Below are 24,797 nucleotides of genomic sequence, written 5' to 3' on the forward strand. Positions count from 1 at the left end.
GCTTAATGAGCCATTACAGAAAGCCAGATGGCAGCTGTGCACGTCGCGCGCGCTTGTGTGCGTGACAGCAAGCTGGTGGCTGGCAAAAGCCTGCGAGAAGCACTTTTAAAAACCAGTTACTTAATGTCTCGCCTGAGCCAGCGCATACGCGAGACCTAAAAATGGACATATACATAGAAAACCTTCTACGTGATCTGTTTGGAACTGTACTGTCATCAGTCATGATTGTTGAGCGGGCCCAGCGCTCACTGGGTCCACGACCACCGATGGGAGCTGAGCCACACTCTATAATCGCGCGTCTCCTAAATTACAGAAACAGATATGCGATAGTCAAAGCTGCCAGAGCCCAATAAACCATCAGGGCAACTCTCTCTCATTCTTTCCAGAACACACACAAATGGTGCAGCCCGCACGTAGATAATTTATACCGGCAAAGCGCATCCTACAAAAAGCTTCCATTCCTTAAGCAATGCTCTAACTGGCTTAACTGAAAATCATGCATGAAGGCCAATCGCACTTCTTCACCGACGCCAAAGCAGCCCTAAAGTTCACCAAACACATCAACAAGAAGACACCTCCTCGCTCATCGCAGCTAACTGATTCAAAACACAACTTGAGTGACAACTGTTCAGCTTACTGTGTTTTTTAGGATCTTCTATAATGCACTTGGTCTTAGTTGATGTGCCAAATTGGCCCAAGTGTCATTCACCTGTTTTTGGCTCCTCGGGCTCCTACGGCACATTAGGCGGATGCCTATCATTCTTTTTTTGCCCGGCCACCCTGTCATCAAGCAGGGACCGTGCTGGCGTCCCATGCCCCTTCTAGAGATCTCCCATGTGTTCCAGTTATTGAGTTAAAAAAGGGTTAAAGGGTGGGGATAGGCATTTTAACTCAACCTGTTTGGGGGAGATGGAGTGATAGGTAGGCAGGGAAGGGTTTTCAAAGCAGTTTCAGACAACATATTATCCACAGAGCAGTATAATCGACTAGTAGATCGAATTTTACCTTTTTAAATTGTCACTTCAGGTGCATATATGTATTGCGTGATAGCAGTAGCAGTATCCAATGTATCCCGTTCCTTCCCAGAGTGCACTCTCGCCAAGAATACCCCATGACTGAGAACAATTTCCTCACATGGAATATTAGAGGGCTTAATGATTTCAGGAAAGCAAAGTTGCTGCACGCATATCTAATCAGACACCGCATTGATATCTATATTTTGCAGGAGACTCACCTGAGGTGCAGAGATAACCCTCAATTACGCAACAAATATTGGGGCGAAATACACTCACCCTTGTATTCTAACTATGCAAGTGGAGTATCAATGCTGATACGACGTGGCTTTGGTTGGACTACCTCCCATGCAAACATGACCCTGAAGGGTGATATGTAATTTTACATGGTACACTAATGTCTACCCAGGTGACCCTGGTTGCCTTATGTGGTTCAAATGTGGATGACCCGAGCTTTTTCTTCAATGTATGGGCTAAGGTGTCATCAATGGTAGGTGAAACAGTAATTTACGGCGGGATTTTAACATTACTTTACATAATGGGGCAGACAAGGTTGGAGCTGCCCGCAACGCACATCCAAGGGCATCTCAGCAATTGAACTTGATTATACTAGACCACAGTCTCATAGACATCTGGCGCAGCCAACATCCAGCTGCCAGGGAAGGCACCTGTGTAACCGCAGATCACAGTGCCTGGTCTAGACTGAACTATTGGCTTGTAACTGATGACATAGCTTCCTGGACCATAGATGTGGTGCACTTACCGCGCACATTTTCAGACCACGCCCCGGTTATGCTGTGCTGGAATATCCCACAATCTCTGCCCCGCTTGTTTAGTTAGAGACTCCCACCACACGCCTTACTGGACACAGCATTCAGGGAGGAAATGAGAATTGAGCTCACCCAACTTTTCTCAACAAAGGAAGGGTCGGTAGACTCTCCTTCAACCTTATAGGAATCATTTAAGGCAGTCATCAGGAGTGCATGCAGCGCAAAGCAATCAGGGGTCCTGAAATCCATACGATCATCGCTTTCGAAACTAGAACATGACATCCAAACTGCAGAGCACTTGTTCTATCTAACGGGGTGCCTGTACATCTTGCAACCCAGTGGGAGAAAATCTTTGAATTTGAAGAACAAGCAGAGAGAATCTCGCTTCTTGGGGAAACACTCTTAAGCGCGTTGCTATGGAGAGGGTGATAGGCCCGGTGAGGCTCTGCAAACACACTTAAACCGAACACATCCCCAACATTTATAGTCGAACTCCTGGACGACGACCCAAATCACATTAAAGGACAAGAAGAAACTCATGCCCACCTCACCAGCTTCTACTCAGCACTGTACACAACACACAGAATACCCCACAACTAAATATTTTGGCATATTTAAACTCCATTGAACTACTCTGTCTAAGTGAGGCTCATAGATGTACCTTTTTCAGTGAAAGACATAGTACAGGTAATTGGTAGCCTCCCAGGTGAAAAGGCCCCTGGGCTGGACAGGCTGACAACCTCATTTTATAAAATGTGCGCAGCAGAGCTTGCACCACGACTGCTAGAAGTATACCAGGAATCCTTAGATTGCGGTTCCTTACCACCTTCAATGAGAGAATCGGTGATTATCTCTCTCCTAAAACCTGATAAAGCAGCCAACCTCTGCGACTCATACAGACCGCTCTCATTAATCAAGTTAGACGTAAAGATCCTGACCAAACTTATTGCTAATAGATTACAGCTGCTCCTACTGCTCATAGCCAGGCCTGAGAAGTTGGGTTTCATTCTAGGTCAATCTACAGCCCACAACCTGTGTACTTTCTTTGCTGTTATCCATCAACCTGACCCACAGCTGCCAGCCAGTGCAGCATTCCTTGACGTCACAGAGGTGTTCGACTCCCTGGAATAGCCATTCCCGTTTTACTATCCTGCCCAGCTTAGGTTTCACCAAAAAAAAGCAAGAGGGGGCTGGCTCTAATCAGTAAGGCTGAGCCTAATACTTCACAAACAAAAACAAGATGCCAGTACTGATAAGTATAATTTCAAACAGACTACTAACCACCACAAATCTGCACTAAAAATCAGAGATGGGGATATACTATTCAATAGTGTTTTTATTCAAAAAAAAATTTCAACATATATGTCAATGTTACACTCTTTTGATACACAAAGAAACTTTATAAAGACACGTGGGGCGGAGAGAATATTGGTCAGGCATTCAACCATTCATTCTAAATTCATGCATATCACAGGCATTCAACATATATACATACTTGGGAAAAGATGGGAAAGGATGGGGGAAAGGAAGAGTTAAGAACAAATACCAATGTCTACAATTATTTACAAAAACAAATTTTGTCTGTTTTATCAGTACATTCTTATATTTCTGTGGACCAATTAGAGTTTGAAACTAATGGTATAAAGTAATGTACAGCACTCTGCTCAGGGTTCAAAAAATGGTGGCCACGAGCATTTGTAGACAGATTGGATGAAGCCTACGTGTTTCGAATCCCGCTGTAGTCGTGGGGGATTCTCATCAGGGCTTGGACAAGTCCTGTAAGGAATGAAAATGCGGAAAAACAACATAAGTTCTAGCAGAACTGGGGATGACCAAGGCTTATCAAACATTGCAAGAACCACATCAAGAAAACTGCTGAGCAATACCCTCGACCCCCTCTTCACTACAGGAAACTCCCTCACCTTCAGCCACACCACCAAACTCCCATGGACCGACCATCGTTGCGTCCACTTCACCTTCAGAACACCCACCATCCACAGACACCAGCACCTGCTTCCACAAAGAAACTGGACCAAAATCACCGATGACCAGCTCACCTCCTCACTCAACAACTCCACCCCAACCATCGCAGAAAACGACGACCCCAACACTGCAGCCCGAACCCTGCATAGATGGATCTCGGACAGCACCAACACCATAGCCCCCCTCAAGAAAAACAATACCCGTGCCAAGAAAGCCAGATGGTTTACCACCGAACTTCGAGAGTCCAGGCGCACATGCGGCCGCCTTGAAAAGGCCTGGAGAAACACCAAATCCACAGAAGCCCACAACTTCAGAGCCGCCACCAACGCCCACCATCAACTCATCAGAGAAACAAGGAAAAAAGCGATTGAAGACAGAATCTCCACCCACGCACACAACAGCAAGGAACTCTTCAGCATCATCAAGGAGTTCGCCCAACCCACCAGCGAGTCTACCGACATCCCTCCCTCACAAGACCTCTGCGACAAACTCAGCATCTTTTTCCACCACAAAATCAAGAGCATCTACGACAACTTCGACAAAGACAACCAACACACTGAACCCTCACCAACCACCCCCGACACCCGGAAACCAGCGATTGTTGACTGGACAGCCCTCACCACCGAAGACGCACTGAAGACAATGAAGTCAATCCACTCAGGGCCCCCCACGGACCCCTGCCCCCACCACATCTTCAACAGAGCCGCCGACACCATCGCACCCATGCTCCGCCACACCATCAACCGCTCCCTGGCGACCGCCTCGTTCCCCGACGACTGGAAACACGCTGAGGTCAACCCCCTCCTAAAGAAACCCTCAGCGGACCCCACCGACCTCAAAAACTACAGACCCATCTCCCTGCTCTCGTTCCCAGCGAAAGTCATCGAGAAAGCCATCAACAGCCAACTCGCCACATTCATTGAAGAACACAACATCCTCAACTCCTCCCAATCCGGCTTCAGAAAATACCACAGTACGGAAACCGCCCTCCTCGCCGCAACAGACGACATCCGCACCTTACTGGACAAAGGAGAAACAGTAGCCCTCATCCTCCTCGACCTATCAGCGGCGTTCGACACAGTCTCCCACCGCACCCTAATACGCAGGCTCTACGATGCAGGAATCCAGGACAAGGCCCTCGACTGGATCTGCTCCTTCCTCTCAGGCAGGACGCAGCGGGTCAGACTCCCCCCTTTCCTCTCGGACCCCACACCGATCACCTGCGGAGTCCCCCAGGGCTCCTCCCTCAGCCCGACGCTCTTTAACGTCTACATGGCTCCACTTGCCCCCATCGTCAGAACCTACGGACTCAACATCGTGTCATATGCAGACGACACCCAGCTCATCCTCTCCCTATCCAACGAGCCCAACACCGCCAGACGCAACTTTCGAGAAGGCATGGAAGCCGTCGCCAAATGGATGAAAAACAACTGCCTTCAACTAAACACCAACAAAACAGATGGAAGCCGTCGCCAAATGGATGAAAAACAGCTGCCTTCAACTAAACACCAACAAAACAGAAGTACTCATCATGGGCCCAAACCCCGACGCCTGGAGCGACACCTGGTGGCCCACCGCCCTCGGAAACCCGCCAACCCCCACAGACCACGCACGCAACCTGGGAATCATCCTGGACTCCAAGCTCAAAATGGACCGCCAGATCAACTCTGTCGCATCTTCCTGCTTCCACACCCTCCGCCTCCTTCGTAAGACCTTCAAATGGATCCCCCTCGAACACCGAAAGACAGTCACTCACGCCCTGGTCACCAGCAGACTCGACTACCGCAACGCACTCTACAACCTCATCCGCAAGCTACAGAACATCCAGAACGCCGCCGCAAGACTGGTCCTCAACCTGCCAAAACACTGCCACATCTCCCAGCACCTGCGCACACTCCACTGGCTCCCCGTCGAGGCGAGAATCACCTTTAAGATGCTCACCCACGCACACAAGGCCCTCCACGGCACCGGACCAGCATACCTGAACAGCCGACTCAAATTCCACGCACCCCAAAGGACCCTACGATCAGCCCAGCTTTCCTACGCCGTGGTCCCCCGCACCAGAAAGACCAGATCAGGAGGCCGCTCCTTCTCCTTCCTCGCGGCCAAAGCATGGAACGCCCTTCCGCTCCACCTCAGACAGACAACATCGCTCCCCATCTTCGCAAGAAACCTCAAAACCTGGCTCTTCGACAGACCCCCTCCTTGATGGAATGGAACCTGCACCCCCCCACCACCCCTAGCGCCTTGAGACCCTTACGGGTGAGTAGTCGCGCTTTAACAAACTCCTGATTGATTGATTGACGACCAGTCATTCAAACGGTAACAAACAGGATAAGGCTGTCTCCCTTTATGCTGATGCTTGAAAGAAATTTCCTGACAAAAAGACTTAAAAAATAATGGAAAAGTGGAAAAATGGCTGCCTATATTCCCTATGTTCACAGGAGATACCTCTAGTGCGAAGAATTAACTATCTTATAGATTACTTACCTTTACTGCTTGCAGCTGAATGCCGGGAAAACGGAGGTCCTCCTCCTGGGAAAAAACCCCACCCTCTGGGACAATCATTGGTGGCCCTCTGTGCTTGGCCCCACCCCCGTGCCTAAAGATGTCGTCAAAAACCTAGGTGTCTGGCTCGACCCCTCACTTAACTTTCAGTCCCACACGAAGAAAGTGGCAGCCACGTGTGTGGGTCTCATGAGGAGCCTCAACCCCATACTTGGGTTCTTTGACTCCAAAACCCGCCAACTCATCATACAATCCATGATTCTTGCCCGGCTGGACTATGCCAATGTTTTACTCCTAGGGGCTAACAAAGCTGAACTTGCAAGGCTGCAACGTATCCAGAACTCGGCCGCCAGAGCAGTGGTTGGTCTCCCACGTACCGTATTTTCCGGCGTATAAGACGACCTTTTAACCCCTTAAAATTTTCTGAAAAGTTGGGGGTCGTCTTATACGCCGGATACAAAATTAGACTGTTTGTTTTCGTGGTTTTTTTCAACAGCGCGGACTACTCCTGAAGGTTCTCGCGCTTCCGGCCCAGCCGGAGGTCGGGGAGGGTGGCTCTAATCCAGCCGGATGTGGGGGAGGGTGGCTCTAATCCGCCCGCCAGCCACAGAGGTGAAGAGTTGAAGAGCATTGCATCCTGGGGGCTCCCGCGCACAATTGGCTTTCAAGCCGCAACTTCGCTCCAACTTCGCCCCTACTGCCTGGTGGGTAACCCCGAGGCCTCCCGCAGAAATTGGCAGCCATAATGCCGGAGGATTCCCGCCGGAGCATTGCATCGGTGGACAACGCTGAGGATCCGCGATAGCATCCACGGAGTCGGAGGACGCCGCCGGGCACTGGAGCTGCTTCACTGCGGTAAGCTGAGCGTACTCGGAGGACTAGCGGGTGGAGAGATTACGGTAGGCTTGCAATATTCCCAGCATACAAGCAAGGTGGAAGAAACATTTCCCGCCTAAGTTACATGGTTCAAAAGTGACAATAGCGAGCAACCAAAATACATGAGGTAGCAATCGGTACATTACAAGAGAAAAAAGTGATAAGTGTGCAGGTTACCGGTATAACAAAATACATGAGGTAGCAATCGGTACATTACAAGAGAAAAAAGTGATAAGTGTGCAGGTTATAAAAGCGTACAAGGTACAAGTAGAGCGTTGGACTGTGCTGGAAGTGGGGGTATTCTTGGGGTAGTCTTATACGGCGAGTATAGCACAAAACCTAAATTTGATCAAGCAAAGTGGGGGGTCGTCTTATACGCCGGGTCGTCTTATACGCCGGAAAATACGGTAGGTGTTCTGCCAGAGCCACCATCCGCAATTTGCACTGGCTGCCAGTTGAATCTCTGATCCATTTTAAAACCCTGACCTTGGCATTTAAAATCCTCAACGCTGATTGTCCTGAACTTCTGCGCCCGCTTCTGGTCCCGTACACTCCCCAGCGCAATTTGCGCTGTCTGGGGCAACACCTCGTGATGGTCCCCCGAACTAAGCTCTGTAGAAAGGGTGGACGTTCCTTCAAAGTCCTAGGGGCGAAGTTGTGGAACTCCCTCCCTCCACACATCCGTACCCAAACCAATCTGATTGCTTTCCGAAAAGAACTCAAAACTCATCTCTTCTCTGTCATCTAATTCCTCTGTTGGTTCCCCCCCTCCCCTCAGGCACTGGTTAGGTTAGCGCCGGGACGCTCCGTTGCTGGGGCAGCTGTTTGCGCTTTATCAAATAAATAACATAACATAACATAACATACTGTAATGGAAAGACTTTCTCAAAAGTCCACGTGTTAAGCCGCTGTGTTTTTTTTAGGCGTACACAAGAAGCTACCTACAGAAATGAAGAAAAAAAAAAAAACTAGATTTAGATTCATGGAAAACGCAAAAATGGGTTCGTTTGGGACAAAAAAACAAATGCGCTTATCCTTAAAATCTATGTCCTTAGGTTAAGGTGAATGCTGCCTATGAATGTAGGAAGGATTATGCGAAGACCTCGTGGTCACATATTCCTCCGTGTATTGTCGGGCGGCTGTAATGAAGGAAAGTAAAAGGGAATGAATAAAGTGACCACTTAAGCTTACCATATGGAATCGGAAAAAAGGGGGCTAAACCTTACCCACAAGGGGAGGAAGTTCCTTTTCTATAAAGTGAGCTGTTTAGTACTCCGTGTTCATCTTTTAATATACTGTAAAAGAGATTATAAAGTACTTGTGACAATTGCAGTGCACAACGTATCTCTAAAGCGTGTTAAAACACAAGTAACAGAGTCTCACCTCTGCAGGGTGGCAGAAATCAATATGCCCGGACTCAAGTGAAAAAACAATTCCTAGGTTCTCCTGTAGAGAGATTTACCTAGTGGGGAAAAAAGTGAAAAAACGGCTGGTATCAGACCGTATATTTGAAATAATTACTGAAGAAAAAGATGGGCGTTTAGAAATGTAAAAGCGCTTACATAAATCAGTACTTTTGTGGGATTCAAGCCTCTGTCGAACAAAGATGTTTAGAAACCGCAGAGGAAGGTGACTGCAAGGAATGTCTGACATAATATCGACAGACAGAATATCGAAATGCAAAAATATCGGAGCAAAAATATCGACAGCAAAAATATCGGAATCCTATCTTCATGGTAAGTACAAAAATATCGAAAAAATAATATCGTAGTACAAAAATATCGGAATCAAAAATATAGTTTTTGTTAAATATATTAATAATAATGTAAAAATAATTTTAAAATACATATAATTTTACAACTATTAAATAAAAATATTAAAACAAAATTAAAACTAATACATATACATTTAAAATAAATAAAACACTTAATAATTTAATGTAATTTTAATTTTTTTCATGTAATTTATTTGATTTAATGTAATATTTTTTTGTTTTTACCCTGTACGCCTGTACCCCAAAAACCCAAAACTGACCCTGAACCCTAAAAATATCCCTGTACCCCAAAAACCCAAAACTGACCCTGAAACCTAAAAATGCCGGGGTGCAGGGGGGTGGCATGGGTAAGATACAACAGGGTATCTCTATAGAGAGGAAGAGGAAGATGTGTTGTATCTTACCCATGCCACCCCCCTGCACCCCGGCGCATGGTACCTTCCTTTCCTCTGCGCGTGAACCTCCCCAGAGTTCTCCCCTTCCCATTGGTTCCCCCACATTCCATTCCTTCCCCAGCTGATAACGTTGACACCAACTGTCATTCTACTGATGTTCCGCTTACCCACGCACCACCACCGTGTGGGGCTGTTATAATAAACTTACTTCACACTTCTTCAGCTTGCAGTCTGCTTTGTAACATACCCCTTTACCCAAAAACTGAAAACTGACCCTTATCCCTAAAAATACCCCTTTACCCAAAAACTGAAAACTGACCCTGAACCCTAAAAATACCCCTTTACCCATGAACTGAAAACTGACCCAGAACCCTAAAAATACCCCTTTACCCAAAAACTGAAAACTGACCCAGAACCCTAAAAATACCCCTGTACCCAAAAACTGAAAACTGACCCTGAACCCTAAAAATACCCCTTTACCCAAAAACTGAAAACTGACCCTGAACCCTAAAAATACCCCTTTACCCATGAACTGAAAACTGACCCTGAACCCTAAAAATACCCCTTTACCCAAAAACTGAAAACTGACCCAGAACCCTAAAAATACTCCTTTACCCAAAATTAATTCATATTATTTAATTACCAATTAATTATTAATTAACAATAACAATAAAGTAAATATATTAGCACATTTGCTGTAATTAATTTAATTTAATAATTAATATTATTTTTCCCAATTAATTAATTAAGAATAACAATAAATTATATATAAAAAAATTACTATAAATAATGTAATTAAATAATTAATATTAATTAATTACCAACTAATTAATAATTATAAAAATGTAAAAAAATTATATTAATTAATTAACGAATTAATAGAAATTAATTACCAATTAATTATTAATTAAAATATGTACAAACATATATCAATTAATTAATTATTATTAAATTACTTCCCACCCTATTCCCCTATAAACCCATAACCCGCTACAGAACATATTTATCAATTAATCAATTAATTAAAAATAATTAAAAACTATTTCTCAATTAATTAATTAATAATTCCTACTAATTAATTTAACATAATTAAATTACTTCCCACCCTATTCCCCTATAAACCCACAACCCGCTACAGTAGTAAAAGACAATATTTAATTAAATTACATTAAAAATAAATAATAAAACATAATAAATACAATATAATATACACTAAATTTATTTAAAAATTGATATTAGTAACATCGAAGTTATTCATTTCGATATTATTGACATCAATATTTACAACTTCGATATTACTGATATCATACCAATATCGATATTAAGACTGTCGATATTACTTACCTTCGATATTTTGTCCCACCGATATTTAAACTTCGATATTTTTGTATATCGATATTTAAAAATCGATATTTTGTCTGTGTACCGACTGCAAGAGAATAGAAAGAGGCAGCCAAGGGATTAAGGTTCTGCTCTAAACTGTAAGCACCCTAACTGATACGAAGGGCATGGGGAGAAAGTACTTACAAAGTATTCAAGAAAATCGTCTGCTGAAGTGGCGTCTCGGTTAGCACTGTTCCTTCGCGCATGGGTAGACCAGCGTGTGAACATGGAGAAGCCTTTTAAAGGAGAAATGTCTGGGGGGGCGTGATGCTAACATACTAGCATTAACTCCTTGATGTGTAGAACAGAGTATTCGTAGACTAATCAAGGGCTAGAAAACCGAGAGCAGTGTAAATGTTTACAGTGACAACGTGGACACTGAAACACGCAATGACAGAGCGTTTCCTAATATGTGGAATGAGACAATTTTACGTCCAATGGACCCGCGTATTTCAAAGGAGTAGTACCCTGGGGGCGCAACACTTGCATATTGGCATTAACTCCTTGATGTATAGGACAGAGTGCTCATACGCTAGTCAAGAGCTAGTAAACCGAGAGGAAAGACATTTAAAACAAACAGTGAAGGAACATTTCCTAACATGTGGAATAAGACAATTTTTATGTCTAATGGACTCGTGCAGAGGACAAAAAGAGGCGTCAGTAAAGAATGATGATAGAAGTAATCCAAGGGGCAGCAAAGAATATGCAGGAAATATATCCTAAACAACCAGCAGGGAGGGGAGGGGGGGGGGGGGGGAGGAATTCGCTCAATTCGTTCAAGCCAGACACTTCTGTGTCAAATTTGACAATAAGCATTGCCTCTCTCTTGGACAATTTGAGGTTCCAGTCACCTCCGTGTGGGTCTTTTTCGACTTTGGAGATGACCGTCCATTGTAGGTCTCCAAGTTGGTGTTGCATCCGCGTCCAGTGATTGACTAGTGGCGCATTTTTTTACTTTTCTTTTTAGTCGTGACTTATGTTGACTGATGCGTTGGCGTACTTCTTGGTTGGTTTTGCCCATATAGAGGCAATTACAGGGGCATTTTATGCCGTATACTACAAATTTTGATTTGCAGTTGCTGAAAGCATTATGCTTCCAACTCACTCCATTGTGTTGGAATAATGACCCTTCCAAAGTGGAGTCACAGCATAAACAAGTGCCACATCTGTGGTGTCCTGTAATAGGAGGCATCCCCATTAGTTGACTCAGTGTAGGTGGTGTTTTCATAGGCATACCTGCTCTTAACATTGACATATATGTTGAAAAAATCTTTTTGAATAAAAACACTATTGAATAGTATATCCCCATCTCTGATTTTTAGTGCAGATTTGTGGTGGTTAGTAGTCTGTTTGAAATTATACTTATCAGTACTGGCATCTTGTTTTTGTCAGCTTAGGTTTCAGCCCCAACTTCATCAAGCTAATCAGCCTGCTCTATACTAAGCCCACAGCTCGCTTAAGAGCTCATGGCCTGCTTTCAGAGCCTTTCTCTGTAATACGTGGAACCAGGCAGGGATGCCTCCTCTCACTGCTTCTATTTGCAGTAGCGAAGGAGCCCCTAGCAGCCAGAATACGTCAGCATCACACTCCTCCTGGGCGGGGGTTCACAGACAAGAGTCTCATAATTTCCATGTATGCCGATGATATTACATTGTATATCCATAAACCAGATGAGAATTTAAACCCATTACTGCGGGAAGTCCTAAAATTTGGTGGAATGTCTGGCATAACAGTGAACTGGTCTAAATCATCACTCGTACCCTTGACGGCCGTTCCACTAAGTACTGAACTAGAATTCCCACTTACATGGGCTGATGGCACGGTAAAATACTTAGGTGTGTGGCTGAGCAGAGAAACACAGGAAATCTGGTGCAGTAATTTTGGGAGACTGCTGGACTGGCTGGAGCGCAAGTCCAAATTCTGGTCGTCCTTGCCCTTAACCTTAGCCGGGAGAATCGTCATAACGAAGATGATCGTTCTTCCCAAGTTCCTATACTTATTCACAAATATTCCCATTCCCCTAACTCAGGCTTTCTTCAAGTCCCTCAGAACCCTTGTAATAGCCCTGATGTGGACTGGAAAGCAGCCATGGGTGAGCTGGGAGCTACTCACACGTCCACTATCTCTGGGTGGTCTGGAGGCTCTGGATTTCAAACTCTGTGCCCTATGCGCGCAAGCCCAATACCTTCATCATTGGGTGTATCCCACCCCATTTCAACCATACGTGGCAATCAAGAAAGAAGTAGCAGATCCAGTCCCTTTACATGCTGCATTATACAAGCCACACCACAGGACAACCAATGAGGTTAAAACAGTCAAGACATTGCGCAGCGCTTTGGAGGGCCTTAGGAAACGCGTTGCGACACCATTGCTATATGCTCCTTCCACTCCACTTCATTACCACTCACTCTTCCCTGGTCTTCAAGACCAAGACACTATTATGCAAGCCCGATTCATGGGCCATGGGCCTTACCAAATTGGGAGATCTCTACCCACAAGACACATTTTTGGTAACACCGCAGAGCCCAGAGGGTATTCAAACACCTATTTTAGAATTGCTCCTGTATTATCAGCTTAGGGCCACCTGTTGGACATTACAACCATCTTTCCCACCACATTCCAGCAACTCGAGCATATACTTGTCATTCTTTTTCCCTGTAAATTGATGACCAGATTATACAATCAAACACAAGGGAATACCCCTTTCCCGGACCCAAAGGCCCTGGCGCAATGGAGGGTGGATCTGGGCGAATTCCCTACGGATGACCAATGGTCGTTCCGCTGCTCCCAGCTTAGTTTTTTTATCCCCAAATTATAGGCTGTGGCTTATCCATTTTGAATGTATACTGCATTCCACTACAACTGCGAGAAATGGGTCTACGACCTGATGTGAAGTGCTGGAAATGCAAGCGGGACGATACCTGCTTCTTGCATGTTTAGTGGACGTGCCCAATCCTAGCCAAGTTCTGGGAGCAGGTATATGCAACTATACGGTGGTCACAGAGATCTCATTGAAGTGCACACCACTAGTAGCTCTAATGGAGTATGTAGAGGAAGTCCCACCTGAAAAAGGCTGATGGTGGCCATAATGCTGCTACTTGCTAAGCGTAGATTTGCCATACACTGGGTTAACCCTATGGTCCCCAAAATAACCAATTGGGTACAGTATATTGCTTATTTCCAGGAGCAACTGGCGGCATTCTGGGACCTAATGCCCACAGCATCCCATCCAAAAGACATCCGGGAGCCATTTGTGACCTGGCTTAGAGAAAGTAATACAATATCGCCTGAGTATCCACATAACCCTCAGTCTCACAATCGCCAACCTAGGCCTGTCTGCTGTTCCAAATCACAAATCTGATTCTGCGTATCCCCTTCAGATGCTATACATACATGTTTGTGTAACTCTGTGCCACAACGGTATGGTTGAATGTTTCTTGTTATTAAGGAATGCCCGACTAGGCGTATCAGTTCTCAGTGAGTACCCCAAGATACTGTAATCGGGTGCCCGTCTGAGTCGCATTTACAGCATGTGTAGTCAGAGTTGTGCTCACTCTTCGGGTTGTAACCTAGAAATATCTGTATTAGCTGCTCACTCTTTTATATAAAGGTGTAAACTTATGATGTAACCGCACAGTGTAATTCTGCCAAAAATGTGTTAAATGGATTTGTCTGTAAAAAAAAAAAAAAAATAAATAAAAGTAGAACAAGGGGATTTCTCTAAAGGGCAAGTTGATTCATATATCAATCTGCCCTTTGGACAAGCAGATTTGGTACAGAATTTCACATCCTTGTAAGGGGTATTTACAGATCTGTAAGGTGCACTGATTATCACTCGCAGTAAGAGGGCATTTAGAGTTTAAAAAATATGCATGCTCTGCACTGATAATTGCTCACACTGTGAGAGGTACTTACTTTTTGTGGAAACTTAAACACATTGTATTTTTCATTACTGGCACTCAGAGGGGTTTTAAATAAATGAGGGTGTCTGTGAACATTGTACTGAATTGTAATCACACTGTATACAGTGCTAACAGAAGAGGCATTTAGTAGTAGTAAAGTTAGGATTTTGTCTTAAATTTTGGGCTTAAATCAAACAAGTTAATCTTAAATTAGGATTTTGTCTTAATACCAAAACTTAAGACAAACTTAAGACAAAATCCTAACTTAAGTTTAAATTAAGTTTAACTTAAGACCAAAACTGAAGACACACTTAAGACAAAATCCTAAATTAAACTTAAGTTATTAAGTTAGGATTTTGTCTTAAGACCAAAACGTAAGACAAACTTAAGACAAAATCCTAAATTAAATTTAAGTTAAATTTAAGTTAAAGTTAAGTTAGGATTTTGTCTTACGACCAAAACTTAAGACATACTTAAAACAAAATCCTAACTTTACTACTCCTAAATGCCCTTTGTGAATACCGAAAGTCGTAAAGTTAGGATTTTGTCTCAGATTACTTTTGTGAATCTGGCCCTATATCTGTACACCTGCCACTGCTTTTTACCGTTACAGGGGAACAGAAGTTAGGATATGCATAATGTCATGTTATATTATGTGTATTTGTAGAACACATTATCACCCTAGAAGGTATCCTGGTGCTGTGCAGGTGTGGAAGTCTAGCCTAGAGGGAGAGTCATTTAAAAAGCCATGTCTTCAGCTTCTTGCTTAGCTCAAGAATCAAAGAGGAGGCTCTGATGTGTTGACGGAAGTCGTTCCACGCTTTAGGAGTGATGTATAAGAAGGGTTGGCCTTCGGATCTGTTTCTGTGTATGCATGGGATGTGTCTGAATGAGTCCGGCTGAATGGAGGTGCATAGGGGGTTGATGGAAGGAGATGCAATTGTTAATGTAGTCAGGGATTTATTGGGTAGTGCCTTGAGTGTGTGGTGAGGAGCTGAAATGTGGGCGCTTATGTATGTGGAGCTAGGCAGCTGTGATATGTGTTCTGAGTGGGAGGTTGAGCATACACCTGGCTGCTGCGTTTTGGGGGGTTTGCAGCCTTCTGGTGAGCTGTCTGATGATTCTTGCATGGAGAGAGTCCCCGTAGTCCAAACTACTGTTGATGAGTGTGTGATTGACGGTGTTATGATGATTCTCGGGAGCCATTTGAAAATGTTTCTTTAGGGTGTGGAAGAAGTGATGGCATTGACCTGGGAGAACCTGTCCACCTTTTTGTTGATGATGATTCCTAGGTTGCTGGTGCACAAGCTGGAGGTGGGAGTAAGTCCTAGGTTGGATGGCCATCAGGTGGAGTTCCCTGGACAGGTGTTGTTTCCAAAGATCAACAGTTCTATCAATGTTGAGTTTGAGACGGTTGAACTCCATCCTGGTAATGTATAGCAAAAGGACAGGGTTTTAGTTTGAGGGAAATACCGGGCGCACTGCTCAGGTTACACGTAGAAGGGATGCCGTAATGTAGATGGTGCATGCAGGTAAGGGTCAAGTCCCTGAAACCCCTCAAAATGTGCTTAGAAAGACACACTGAATATAATGAAAGCAGGACCTGCTGCACACTTATGTATAAGTTCAAGCAAAAAAGATGTCACAATGGACATAAAGTTCAAAATCCATGGGCGAAGGTGTGGAACATCAGTATTTCGGTTCCTCTTTTATTATTCAAAGTGAGCCAGCCGACACGTGTTTCATCGCTAGAAAACACAGTTTCCGCGACTCCTCAGGGCTGGGGAGGATACAAAATAATGGATGGAGTACATGGTAACAACAAGAGGACTTCAAAGGTGACTCTATATGGTGAAAAAACTGTGTAGGGTGAGTGTATTGTGAGTTAATAAAAGTAGTACAGTAGTGGATGCACACAACACCAACCTGGAACCTGTGAACGCTGTCCTGACAAGTGCAAGGATGGAAGTGGGTCGACGGTGGCTAAATAATTGTGGGATTTACAACACTTGATAAATTCACATATTGAGGAAACATTTCTTCGAGTGACGCAAAAGGGGAGTGATGAGTTATGTGGGTAAATGAATAATAGATAATGGTGAGGATAGTATTGTGGAGGGGGGATGAAATGAATAGAAGGAAATTTAGGGCTGTGGGATATGTATGTGTGCATCCTACCTGTGGGCAATGGATAAGAAACCACAGGTCTGTAATGCCTATCAATGTTGAGTTTGAGACGGTTGAACTCCATCCTGGTGGCTGCTTCCAACATGCAGGCAGTGAACTTGTTCCTTGTGTTGTGGATTTTGTCCGAGAGGGACTGTATGAGTCGTGTGTCATCAGTGTAGGAGAGGATGTTGATGTAGTGGGTATGGATGACGTTGGCCAGTGGGGCTACGTAAGTGTTGAGGAGTAAACGTTGAGGTGCTCCGCAGATGAGATGTCCGGTTTCAAAGGAGAATGACATCAGGTTGACAGTCTGAGTTCTTTTTATCTCGAAGGAGCAGATCAATGGCATGCAGGTCCTTGAATCTCAAACTCTTGAAGGCGCCTGATGAGGATGAGATGTGGTACCATGTGACACACTGCCAGGGGGTTCAATAGGATGACAGCCTTACCCTCTCCTCTGTCTATGATCATGCGAATGGTGTAGGTAGGTTCAATGAGGTCTGTTTCCTTCCTCTGGTCAGGCCTGCATCCAGACTGGGTGGCCTTGAGGAGCTGGTGGTTGACGAGGTAGCTGGTCAGACACTTCTAGATGGTTTTCTCTAGGACTTTGGCCATGTATGATAGGAGGGTGATTAGTCAGTAGTTGGAGAGTTTGGTGAGGTCCACAGAGGGCTCCCCCAGCAAGAGTGTGACAGCTGTCTGCTTCCAGGTTTCTGGGCCGCATTGATGGAGTCATTCAGATTGGGAGTGAGGACTTCAAGGATGGTGGTTCGAGCTTTGTTAAAAGTGTGGTGGTGGCATGGGTCTAATGGGGCCACGGAGTTGAGGTTCATCATTGTTCCTGCAGTCTCATTTGTGGTGATGGCGTTTTATATGGTCAAGGTCCATTCTTCAACTGAGATTGGAAGACTGGCTGTGAGGTTGCTGAAGTCAGGTTAAAGGTTGAAGTTGGCGTATGTGGATGTGATCTCCTTCCATAAGAAGTTACAGAGTTTGTTGCAATGGGCCCTGTAAGGGGAGATGTTGCTGGTGATGGCTGCAGCACTGTACATTTTCTGATTATGGAGAAGATTGATTTGGTGCTGTTGTTGCTGGCTTCGATGCGTTTGTTGTTTGCTGTACACTTGGCATTTCAGACATGCTGGTGGAAGCATGTCAGGGCAGATTAGACGACATCATTGTCTGCGGTGTCTCAGATCATTCTCCACTTGCTTTCCAGGTACTTACAGTGCTGCATTGCCATCCTGAGTTCTTCTGTGTACCAGCTGGCTTGCTTTTGTGATCTTGATTTTTTTTCTGTGCTTGAGGGGAGCAGGTTGTTGGTGCAGGTGGTGATTCATTCATTGAAGTTTTGGGTGTCTTCCACTAGGTTCCTAGTGTGCTTTGAGAGGCGCATGGAGAGGGCAGAAGCCCAGTGGTTCTCTGAGATGTTCTTCCAGCAGCGGCCGCCTGTCCAGATGTGGTGGTTCTCCTGTGATTCAGGGTGGTGAGCTTGAAACTTAAAACGGTGTTGTCAGTTCAGGTGATAGGTGTTGGTTTGTAGAATCTGATGTTCTTTGGTGTGGAGAAGATAGGGTTCAGGAAGTGTTTGCCTGTGTGGGTGGGTCTGGTGATGTTCTGAGTTAGGTCGAGGTTCCCAAGGCTTTTGAGAAGGGTATTTGAATTGTAGTCATTACTAGGGGTGGGCGGAATTTGCGTAGTCGTACAACGCAAAGCTCTGCGAAACGCAAAAAATATCTCTGCGAGCACGCGCAAGTTCTGTGAGCACGCGGAATTGCTTGTTCCGCCTGTTCGCGATGCTTTTTTCCTGTTCGCGAACGCTGTTTGTGTGCTCGGGGAGAAATATCTCGCAAACACGCATTTTGAAAGTGCGAACAAGCAAAAAATTCCGCGAAGCCATGAATTGTTGGTAATACCGCGTTCTCCACGGAATGCGAAATTACCCAAATTCCGCGAGCGGAACAGAATTTACTGCCCAGGCCTAGTCATTACGGTGCTCTAGATGAAAGTTCAGGTCTCCATGGAGGTTGAAAGTGCTGGAGTCAATGATAAACTTCAAGTCTAGATTCATTCTGAGTTCCATTCTTTCTTTTAGACAGAACTATATCTTTATATTATCAAAGCATTTTCCAATCTTTCGTCTATATTTTACTTTGGGACTGCTGGCTTTTGATAATTCACTTTGTCGTTAACATGAAAAGACATAGGTAGGCTAAATCACTTTAATGCTGCCAAATATTTTGAGGACAGCCTGTGCTAAATGTTTAAATCTCTGACCCAATGAGAACTGCATTTAGTTTGTGAACATCTGAGGGGAAAAACAAATTGGGGTTTTCCCTACACGGGGTTCGGCCTCTTTGAAGGTCACCTTCTTCAGATAGCAACCATTGTATCATCTCTGGCTAATGACTTGATGTCTTGAGTACTACGTTGATTACAAATCCAGTCTCCTGTGATCCCAAACTCTTTACCAAGAGACTAAAACTGGCCAAGGTTTTCCACAGTCACACTGAGGGCGGATAGTTCCCCTTCTAACAATGCTACGATGTTACTGGCTGTGATGACAGCAGATTATTTGTCAGGGTACCACTGTGTTCATTTGCACCTCTTAGGGAAATACTGCTCGCTAAGGGTAGGGAGGGCAGGTATGTGTGTGTGCGTGTCAGGCTGGATGTTTGCTGGTACATTCTGTCTGTCCTGTGACCCTGATGTGCCTGACAGCCTGACTATTTCTATTGCTTTGGTTCCCCGTACCTGATACTGGAAGTAGGTGGTGGAGGTAGGAGGAGCGGGGGTCTTGGCATCCCTTCCAGTGTGAGAACAGGTTTCCACCGAACTCAGTGAAATCCAGCTTCCTTCTTTTTCTGACAACTTGAGCTCTGTGACTTTATCAGTCAAACGCCAACTACGAAGAAGGTGACCTAGAGCAGCTCTGACTCACCTGATCTTTGAACTGCTCAGCCCGGAAAGGAGCAACATCTGACTGGAAGAAAGCTCTGGAAGATCTGCACGAGGTACCTCCTGCCTGAAGGTGGCTCCAAGCCGGGGAGCCTCCAACAAACCACAGGCTCCTTCCAGCCCAGCTGGCCTCAGAGCAACAACAAGCATCATCCAGGGCAGTGGTGCTGTAGAAACACATTTTCTGTCGGTTGTTCTGTGACTTCTGGTGTCATGGCACTCGTGAACCAAGAACAGACTGATAGATCAGAAACAGACAGACAAGCACAAGCCATCAGGACTGCATGGCAGCAGAAAAATCAATGACACAGCTCTCCTGAAACAATTATGACTTTACAATGGGACAGAATGAGTTGAAGGGCCAAAGATAGCTCAATTTGTCTGTGCTCCCTAAGTTCACCAAAGGTCCCCCCGGTCACATCCAGCCCTCTGGAAGGAAAGAATATGACGCAGAACCCGGGCGCTGGATCGCAGAAACCACATACACGTGTGGGGCACCAATATGTCAGCTCACGAGGTTGGGATACCTTTGCACTCTGTTAAAAACCTAATGAGTAAGACAGAGAATTTTAAAGTGGATCAGTTGTTTGCCTGTAAGCCATTGAAGAAGCATGATAACATTTCTGCATCGCTAACTCCAGCATTATCAGTATATTGTGATTAGACATATAGAGCCTCCTCCAGCCAGGCATCTCTACTTGGATTGGAACTTTATCTGTCCGGGCCTTTACTGCAAAGTGGGAGTGTGTACCATGTGCAAAGGAGTTGCTTTGGCCGGCCAGTGGGGATCAAAAAGAAACAATTGAGCACATTATCTTCCTTTTCCCAATCTCCTTGTCCCAAAGGAGGTGTTGGATTATTCTGCTCTGTCAGAAATTGATACTTAGGGAACACAAGGAAGCACTCAGGAATCTGAGATATGACACATGCAGGTTGAGGTTCTCAATCTTTCCTCTCTCTCATTTTCTGATGTATGTGTGGAGTATAAGGTATGAGTTGAGTATCCCACAAAAGAAACATGAATAGTGGCGAACAAGACAATGGCAGCTGTACGATCGTTGGAGAATAGGAAGGCTAACACTTGTTGTATATCAGGGTCAATGTGAGAGTTTTTATATTCTTTTGAACCTTTTAGCAGGTGATTAACCTATTTTATTGCCCAGGTAGCCACGCTAACTTAGCTTCTGGATAGCTGGATTTGCAATTATATCAACAAAGTAATTCAAGCCTATCGAGGTACCAGGCACTCCCAGGCGAACTGCATTAAATCCTTACGCTGTAGGAGCCAGCTTCAGGGCAAGGATTCATAGGTTGGTTCATTGGTTATATTTCTGCACAGAACTTTGCACATTTATACTGTAAATGGGAAATGGTTTATACATGTTTTATTCCACGTGCTTTTATGGCTTACAGTGAAATCAGGTATAACGTTTGATAACAAACAATACAGACCCCATGATATTTGGATGGATGACCCAAGGAACATCTGGGTCTCCTTCTAAAATGGTGATTGCTGCTAGATTGAGCCCAACAGGGGCCCATTACCCAAGTCAACAACTCACTTTACTGGGTGCTGCTGAGACATATCTGTCACCTAATAGTCCTTTATTGAATGCCCCCTCAGTGTGGCCCCTGTAGCAAGTTACCTTTTTGAGCTTCAAAACATTTTCTTTTCCATTTTGTACTGACTTGAAATGCAATTCCTTCTTTTCCTGTATCCTTCCCCTGGGAATGTTATATGGTTCCTACAAATTAAGTAAGACTAGGTATTCTGGACAACATAACCGTTAGAATTAAGCATGGGCGGAAAATCCGTTTCGCTTGCGGATTTTCGGTAAATTCGCAATCCGCGAGATTCGCGAATCTCCCGCAAAATCCGCAAATCCGCGAGCAGCGGATTTTGCTCGCACTGCTCGCACTGTTCGCGTGAGTTCGCGGCTTCCCAGTACAACTTTGCGCCCCGCGAATAAGTGCAAAATTGCAGAAATACGATCTTAGCAAAACTGAAACTACTTACCAGGTTCAAAAGTTCAGGCTCATCATTAGTAGCCATTTCCTGTAGTGCTTCCTGAGGGGCCCCTCCAGAGTTCAGTTGCCAGTTGCAACTATTATGTGACCCTGCTCTGAACCTCAGAATAGTTACACATATGCCACAAAGGTCCTGAATTACAGCTAAGGGAGACAAGCAGGAGCCAGGCTGGAAGTTCAAATCCATTAATCAGCCCCTAATTCATTATTGTCAGTTGGGGCAGGGCAGGTGTTGTAACTAATTTTGCAACAATGAAAGCACTTAGCAAGTGCAAAAGATCACTAATCAGGAAGCACTAAGGAAGCAGGTGCCAGCTAAAAAAATATTCTGTGACACATTAATCAGCCCCAAATTAATTCAGGTCACTTGAGGCAGGGAAGGTGTGCTTGCGTTGCCACAATAATGTACACTGACTGGACAACCAGAGGGTGCTGTGATGAAACAGAGGGTGGCATGGGTGGGCCAGAGGGTGGCATGAGTAGTCAGAGAGTGGCAGTGGTGACAGAGAGTGGCAGTGATGAAGAAGAGTGTCCCAAACAGGCTGGACACGTAGAAACAACAAGTTCGCGAAACTTGCGACCCGACAGGTAAGTTCGCAATTTGCGAAAGTGTACAAAACCCTCGCGAACTGGCAGAAACCCGCGCAAAACAAAAAAAAATCCGCAAATTCGCGAGAATTCGCGGATTTTGCGGATTGCGAGTTCGCAAATCCGCAAAATTCGCGAACGCGAGATTCGCAAAATTCGCCCATGCTTAGTTAGAATATAGAAATTCAGTTCACACATATGATCAGGAAATGTTGGCCTGGTTCCTAACTAGCTCACAGTGCCCCACCTGGACCCCTAAACTTACTAGGATACCAGATGGTTAAGAGTTTTATGACTCCAGCTGCCCGCACTCACTCCAAAGAGGCCTCGGGTAAATGGTGTTAAGAAATTGCAGGGTTTTTTCACATCCAAAGTATTCAGGAAACCTAGCAGTAGGCAGAATACCGGCTACTGATGTAATTATGCTTGTTTCAATCAGGAAGGGGGGGAGTTAGAAGGAGCTATGATCCATTCAGCTTCCTGTGCAATGCTATAAATCAAAAGGGGATGGATCACTTGTACCTGTAGCCAGGGTCTTTGTGTACTATCCGTCAGTACCTTACATGGTACTTGGAGAACCCTCATTCACGTGTACAGGTCGTTCGGCGGTTTATCTTGATTCTCCGCATTTGTTTAACAACGTGATAGCATCATCATACACTAGATAGAATAAAAAAATTACTTCTTATGTAGTATGAGGAGGATGTTTTAACACTCCACCTCCCTCGAGCACTTTTTTCACCAACTATTTCTGATCACTACTGCAAAAACCAGTGGTTTCCTCCAGGTGGAGGAAGCATAAAAAGAGACTCTATGATGATGCAATCACGTTGTTAAACAAAGGCGGAGAATCAAGATAAACCGCCTAATGACCTGTACACGTGAATGAGGGTTCTCCGAGCACCATGTAAGGTACTGACGGAGAGTACACAACGGACCCTGGCCACAGGTACAAGTGATCCATCCCCTTTTGATTTATAGTACTGATGTAGTTAATCAAAATATGATGTTATCTGTACGTAACCCAAAACTGAGGTCTTTCACAGCCATCTCTTCAGAGGGATCTCTTACAGCTCATAAAACTTTAAAGGTAGGCTCCCCGATTGACCCATGCCCCCTTATACTGCCAGCTGCAGGGGCTGACATTATTAATCCTTTGGTTAATAAGATTCTTAATTCATCTCTAGGAACAACCACGGTTCCTAGAGTCTGGGCACAGGCAATGATTCTACCCCTTTAAAAAAAAAACAGCATATTCTGCCACCTCCATCTAACTACAGGCCCATTTCCCTGCTGGCGGCTTTTTCCAAGATACTATAGAAGCAGGTAAATGGACGACTATAGAACTATGTGGAGATTAATGGGCTTCTCCACCCGAGTCAATCAAGCTTCAGGGCCCAGTACAGCACAGAAACAGCTCTAGTAGAGGTATCTGAATGTATTAGGGCTACCCTGGACACGAGGGATATAGCTGCACTAATATTATTGGATCTGTGGGCAGCTTTCGACACAGTCCTGCATGCTCTTCTCTTACATAGTCTTCAGGAGATAGGAGTGATAGGTTTAGCCTCAAGCTAGTTAAAATCCTTCTTAGAAAACAGAAGCCATAACATCTGGATTCCTCCCTGCTCTGCAAGTCCTCAAAAGGTGGATATAGCGGTCCCTCAGGGATTGCCATTGAGCCCTACACTTTTTAATATTTATCTCACCCCGCTGATCCAGCTAGCAGAAACATTAGGAGCAAAAGTGATCTCCCACGCAGATGACACACAGTTGCTCTTCTCCTGAATTAAGGGAATTGATCTCATGGTAAAACCTGTTTAACGCAGTCTTTTATTCACTAGCAAACATGCAATTGAAATGTAATGAGGATAAAACTGAAATTCTCCTCTTCGAGAACCCAGACGATGCATCCCCACAGAACCCCCTTGAGATCCGGTAAAAGATTTGGGGATTTTGTTTGATAATACGCTGTCATTTGATGCCCAAAGAACAGGTTGGTTGGAACCTGCTTTGGGATCATGAGATCTACGAAGAAATTTCTGACTCTCTTATTGTTCCATTCCAAGAAATCAGTAATTCAGGCTTTGATCACGTCCCGTATTGTCTACCGCAATTCCCTTTATGTAGACCTTCCGGAATATCTTCAGGACAAACTTCAGGTGATTCAGAATGCGGCAGTCCGACTCCTGCTCAATCTCCCAAGACAGTTGCGCATTGGGCTGCATCTTCGGGATCTCCACTGGATGCCCATTTGGGAGAGAGTGAAATGCAAGTCTATGGCACTGGTTCATGCAGCCCTGTAAGGCAAAGGACCTACCTACTTAAGTATCAGATTTCGCATCTACAACCCACCAAGACAGCTTCTAACTACCAATACATTTCTGACAAGCACCCCTAGGAGCCACAGACAGAGAGCAGGAGGTAGATCACTCACTTTTTTGTGTGCA

This window comes from Lissotriton helveticus, chromosome 1_1, assembly GCF_964261635.1.
Source record: "Lissotriton helveticus chromosome 1_1, aLisHel1.1, whole genome shotgun sequence".
In the NCBI taxonomy this organism is placed as follows: domain Eukaryota; kingdom Metazoa; phylum Chordata; class Amphibia; order Caudata; family Salamandridae; genus Lissotriton; species Lissotriton helveticus.